At 51.4% G+C, this 6,461-nt stretch overlaps 1 pseudogene; it reads right to left on the reverse strand.

Moving 5' to 3' along the window:
- Positions 1-519: 519 nt before the first annotated feature.
- Positions 520-637, reverse strand: LOC146859442 (5S ribosomal RNA; annotated as a pseudogene).
- Between the last annotated feature and the right edge of the window lie 5,824 nt (positions 638-6,461).

Here is a 6,461-nt window from a genome sequence, read left to right on the forward strand (position 1 = left end):
ATAGCCGATACGACAGGGTTGTTGGCTTTGTCAATGGTTGTTAGTTGCATAAGATAAATAAGCCGCAACTGAACTTGTAAATAATATTGCAAACTTTCACTTGAGCGCGCTGACAGACAATATTGCTTATGATGCAGCAAGTACATCATACCTGCCATGAACATTGTTTTTACCCGTTTACATTGACAGCTGCAATGCTGCGTTTGCCTTTGGCTACTGGGGGGAAGCACCGACTTCCCGATTAAAATTGTTGGCTGCTATTGCTGCTGAACATTCGTATAATCGCTTGTAACTGCTCGCGTAATTTGTAACTGCTGATAACTGTCAGTCATTCAACTGTGGATGGCACTGGCAGGGAAAGGGATCAAACATTGAAGATAGCTTTTTTTTTTTTGTTGCTCCTAAAATCTGCCCTGTGTAAATTAAGAAAACTAAGGGGGAACCCCCCGAAAATTGTCACTGCCTGTCTAAACATGGTTAAATGCAACACCGGGAATAGCACACTTAACCTTGGGAGGATGCCTACAGCACCTGGATTCCCAGTTGGCCTCCCATCCAAATACTAACCAGGCCCGACCCTGCTTCGCTTGCGAGATCGGCCGAGATCGGATGCTTTCTGGGTGAAATGTCCGTAATCGAGAGACTGAGTGACGCTTTCTCCCGGGCAAGGTTCAACCAAGAAGGACTCGGGATGAAATATCTGAAATGACAAGTGTGAGAAGTTGGCCTGGTATATGATGTTCACTAGTTAAAGTGACCACCTTGTACCATGCCAAGCAACCCTTATGGTGTGGTTGTAAGTCAACCTTTTCGGACTAGCTGCCCTAGTGGTAGCGTAGGCTAAGCAGTCTTTGAGGCTAAACTCGTGAAGCGTGTTAAGCCAGCTGTTTTACCAAATGTAACCCTCTTTTATACCAATGAAAGGACACCACACAGATATATATTCAAAATATATATGTATTTATTTCTCAAAGTAACCCCTAGTCTCTTTATGAGCACAGGAGCACAAATCGTCAAACAAGATTACAGTAGAATACACAGAAGTTGCACTTTATATGGATAGGCCCTGGTGGCCGCTCAAACCATATACTAAAATAGTGGTATAAGTACCACGAACAGAAAAGGGAAAAGGCCTAGGGCCTCTAGAATCGCTGGGCCTACAAGGAGCTAACTTCAGTTAGTGACCAGGAGGTCCACGGGTTGCGTGTGCAGAGCAAATAGTCACACGCGAGCTCCCATAGGTTTTCAATGGGTGCGTAAAAAGTACAAAGTTACTGCAAAAGGAATCTTCCGGATGGGCTAGGAACTTAAGATTGGAAACACAGACACTAGAGATGATTCTCAACACTTGGGCACCGGAGTGCCAGCTTTACCTCACCCACAGGAAGCGGGTGCATAGGCGTCGAAGTGCGTCGGGTTTCTTCTATCTGTTCAATGGAGCCTGTAGTCAAAGATGCTGCAGGCGGTCGCCCCGGAAGAGATGCGGTGGATCTAAGAGTGGATCAGAGATGTTGAAGACCTGTAAGCAGAGGGGACAGTGTTCACAGTCACTAGCCAGTGACCAGCGTGGCACCAGGTGGGTACCAGGCGATGTCGGGTGCAAACAGGAAGAAAGGTGTAGCTTGTCTCTGCAGCCACGTGGTCCCTGAAGGTCGACGACGTCCAGGAGTCAAGTCACGAGCTGTCCCACGCAGGCTCTCACTGTCGGCGGTGTCGGCGACTTGATCAAAGCAAACAAGCCTTGGCAAAAGCAATTGTTGCAGGAGATGAAGTAAGCTGATGGTTCTGACCAGCAAGGTCAGAGGAACTACTCCTTTGGAGGGGAGCAAGGGCCAGTCTGGAGCAACCAGACCAGCGGTGTATTTTGTAAAGTTCATCGCCAAGATGGCCACTAGCCAGCGGGCCAGCAACCGGTCAGGCGCGTCGAGTGGCAAAATGCAGAAGGGCCCCACGCAGATCGTGGAGATGCTGGAGGGCTCACCTTTGGTGCAGATGCTGCTCGAGGGTTGGGCTTCTCAGATCCCAAAGCACAACTTGGAGGGAGCCTCGGTTGTTGCACTTGCAGCTTGTCGTGGTCTTTTCAAGATGGCTGGCTCCACGTGTCTCGGTGCCTCCACGGGTCTCCTCTTTTCAGGGACTGTGGATCGGGCGGTGAGAGGTCTGGAGGTCCAGGTCTTGTCAGTCTCTGGGCTCGGGCTCCGGCGGGAGGCGGCGGCAAAGCAGACGTTGATTCGCTGGATGGTGCTTGCGTTAGCAAGGTGGTCACTCCCTGACCACAGGGGAGATTGGCTTCAGTCCTCTGTGCGGCAGAGCGTCGAAGTTCCCGTCTTCTTCTTAGTTTCAAGTTGATTCCAGGATGTCTGAAGTCTTAGGACACAGCTCCTACCTTTAAGCGGATTCTAGGGGCCGGACTACCTGCTAGGTCCCTCCCTAAGGGTGGGACCAGGAAGGGGGGTGGTTACACCCCCAATCCTTTGTCCAGCTCGCCCCAGGCCCGGGACTGGTGTGCCCCAGGACCGGATTGAACTGGCATATGCACCAAGGCTCCTTGTGAGCCTCAGGCATGTCTGGTTTCTTTCAAGCCCTACCTGACCAATACACAAAATCCTGTCTGGGGTGGTGCACGCACCTCCCCTGGCAGGAAACCCTTTGTCCACACCTCCCAAGCTGGAAGGACTCTCAGCAGCAGGAGGGCAGACTTGTGTCTGTGGTGGCAGCATCCATTTTGTGGAGCTGAGGCTATGTCTGATTTTACCCGGGTTTCAGGTACTGTACATGTCGTGTCCCTCTAGAAGGGTGGAATGCTAACCCCGTCGCCAGAATTGGCGAGGGGTTAGTATTCCAATTCGTATGACACCTTACTCGACATGTTTTGATAAAGCCAAACCAAAGTTAGCATTTAACCGCGAGGTTCATAATGCACTTAAGAGTATATGGTATGACGATATCTGGAAACAGTAGAAGGAAGTTGTTCCGACCACTGCAGACAGGCTCAGCTCATGCCAGAGCACCATCTCACATGGAACCAAGCACTCTGCCTTCAGGATTGTTAAGGCCTGCCATTGGAGTGACTTATAGGTTACCAGGTGTCCCATTTAAGGTTAGGTATAGGTATACTACACCTAAGTAAAAGGTGGTTACACCAACTTACCCCAGCTGAGTGATCAGCCAGTTGTGTCAAATTTGTTAGGCCAAGCCTGGGGTGGCATAATACATGCTTCAGCCCCTGGCAGGCCTTAGATACACCAATGCCCTGGGTACCTAGTGTACACTGGTACAGGGGCTGACAGGGTGATCCACTTCCAATTGGTTATGCACCTAGGGTGCATAGTTTTAATTTAGTAGAGAGAACAGCAGGCTGGGGGTCTGATTGGCAGGCCCACAGCCTCAATATGTCAAAAACCAGTGAAGCAAAAAGCAAAAATTTGGGGTGACCATAGGATAGCAGACCCTACTCTCCTACAACAAGCATGTTAGCAACAAGACCAGGCGCTCCACACCCCCCACTGCCGTGCCTTGCACCTCCACCCCGGGAGGTCTGGCGACCGTGGGAAGCCGAGGTAAGCGCCGACCTGCAGCCCACAGCAATGCGGACCTCTCGGCGCCCAGCATCCCTACTGTAAAGATTACTTATAAATGACTCCACCGAGCAGCGAGCGGGCCACGTGGCATTGTATAGCGCAAGCTCGACCCGAAGGATAGGAGTGCTGTGCATGAGCACCGTATTTACATTACATATTCAGTCACGGGGATATTAAGTGATTTGCCCAGAATAACGGGATGTGGACGCGACCTGGAGGATCGATCCCTGGTTTCCTGCACCAAAGTCAGCATCCTGAGCCTCGGAGCACTGCGCAAACCAGGCGCTCCACCCCCTCCACAACCGTGCATTGCCCCTCCACCCCAGGAGGCATGGTGACCATGGGAAGCCGAGGTAAGCGCCACCCTGCAGTCCACAGCAATGCGGACCTCTCGGCGCCCGGCATCCCTACTGAAAAGATTACTTTTGAATAAATCCACAGTCGAAGGGGGCGGGCAACATGGCGATATATAGCGCGACTCGACCCGAAGGATAGGAGCGCTGTATGTGAGCACCGTATTTACATTGATATTCAGTCACGGGGAGATTAAGTGATTTGCCCCAGAATCACAGGATGGGGACGCGACCTCGAGGCTCGATCCCTGGTTTCATGCACCAAAGCCAGCAGATTGAGCCTCGGAGCACTGCGCAAACCGGCGCTCCACACCCCCCCCACTGCCGTGCATTGCACCTCCAACCCGGGACGACTGGAGCGCCGTACATAAGCGCCATATTAATATTAATGATTAAGGAACGACCGAAGCGCCGTACATAAGCGCCGTATTAACATTACATATTCAGGGACGACAGGAGCGCCGTACATAAGCGCCGTATTAACATTACATATTCAGGGACGACCGGAGCGCTCTAATAAGCACCGTATTAACATTACATATTCAGGGATGACCGGAGCGCTGTACATAAGCGCCGTATTAACATTACATTTTCAGGGACAACCGGAGCGCTGTACATAAGCGCTGTATTAACATACATATTCAGGCACGGGGAGATTAACTAACTGGTTTGCCCAGAATCACAGGATGTGGACGTGACCTCGAGGCTCGAACACTGGTTTCCTGAACCAAAGTCGGCAGCGCAGCAGATGGACCACATCCCCTCCCGTCGGACCGCACGCCCGAGCTCAGGAGCAGACCGCATACCTCCACCTCTGTGGCCCCTACCCAGTCAGCACAGTGCTGGCCCTGAACGGAGGGGTGCCGCTGCCATAGCCCTCCAGGAGCTGTCCCTCTCCCCCTCACTGGCGGGCCGCCGCCACACCCGAAGCCGGGTTGAGCAACCCAGGCTCAGGGCAGGTGGGGGGGGAAAATCACTCACCGCGATAGTAGGCAGCTCCTGGGGACAGGACCGAGTCGGCGTCCGGGCGAGGGGACAAAGAGGCCGCCAGGGGGGTGGGGGAGGACTATATACTTCTCCCTGAACCCCCCCATGGCCGGAAGTGACGCGTGGGACCCCAGCAGGGGTCTCTAGCCAAAAGACTAGGCTGCCCAGTGTGCCATCTTGTGGCACTAAAGGGGCTGCCCTCTTATTAGGGTCTCCTGCGGGGACTGTGTCGGTCAGCCCGCATTCTCTTTGCTGCAAGTCATCCATGTTGGCCACGCCCCGGGGTCTCAGCCGGCCACAAGTGGGATGTAAGTAGGGAATGTTAATGTCTGTCTTAGGATATTCATAATATGCAAGCATCAGTGGGATGTGTTCTGGTGTTATCCTGCTCAGCATTATCTTCTTATGAAGCAAACTTCACTACATCGTACTCCGATTGAATTGTCTGTGACTCTAATTTCACAGGGGGATATGGTGGGTGATTGCACGAGTGAGCGTACCAAGGACCGGAGGAGGTGGACACATGTGATCCTGCCAACTTCAGAAGCTATCGAGTGGCGAGGAAGGCCCCTCGCCTCTTCCCTGCAGATTGCCACTGCCTCAGCACCCATCCTCCGGACCAAGGCTTTCCGCCATTTTTCAACCTATGGGAATGGTGCATTGCGCTACTAGCAGGCCTGGGTCCAGGAAACGGAAAGCGGTTCTGCATATTTGGGGTGCAGGGCACAAGTTGGGGTTATACGTGGGTAGATGGCGCACAACCCACGACTTCCTGATCCTCCCATGTTTTTAGCGCCCTGAAGAAGGTACAACCTCAATCTTGGGTTGAAACGCACGCCGGCGCATGTTGTGGAGACCACCGAAAAATAGAATCACTACATATGTGTACAGTAGTGACCAAACCACTTCTATTTAGAATTGTATCTGTCTAGGATATTCATAAAATTGTACTATGATATTACAACATTGTGAAGAAAATTCTTCTGGTATATAGACTAATGAAAGATCTTGAGACTGGTGTATCATTGTACAAACAGACTCTGTATTGGAGGTATTTCAGGTATTAAGTCTGAGGAATGGTTCTTTCAGATTTCCTTATTTCGTGTTTTTAGTGTGTGCAAACTGTGTGGGGTATGAATGTGGTATGTCTGGAAGTGTGGGATCAGATATATCAATATATCCTTTTGTGTCTTGGTGTTGTTTTCATTAACTCTTCAATTTATTATGACGTGGTGCGCTGGAAAGCTCTCCCGCTCTCTATGCTGGGCAGAGCGGTACTTTTTAAAATGATGGCTCTGCCCCAGTTTTTATACGCGCTCCAGAGCGCGATGGATCCTGTCCCTGCGTCTTACTTTAGGGAAATAGAGGCCCTTCAGAGGCAGCTGCTTTGGGATGGTAAACCCTGCATAGCGTTTTCTAAACTCACACTCCCCTGGTATGATGGGGGAATAGTATTGCCCAACTTAAGGAAATATTACTGGGCTTCCCAGTTGGCGGCTGTTAATCACGGGATATACAGGCGGCCAAATGGCCCTGGATT

This window comes from Triturus cristatus, chromosome 3_2, assembly GCF_964204655.1.
Source record: "Triturus cristatus chromosome 3_2, aTriCri1.1, whole genome shotgun sequence".
Lineage (NCBI taxonomy): Eukaryota > Metazoa > Chordata > Amphibia > Caudata > Salamandridae > Triturus > Triturus cristatus.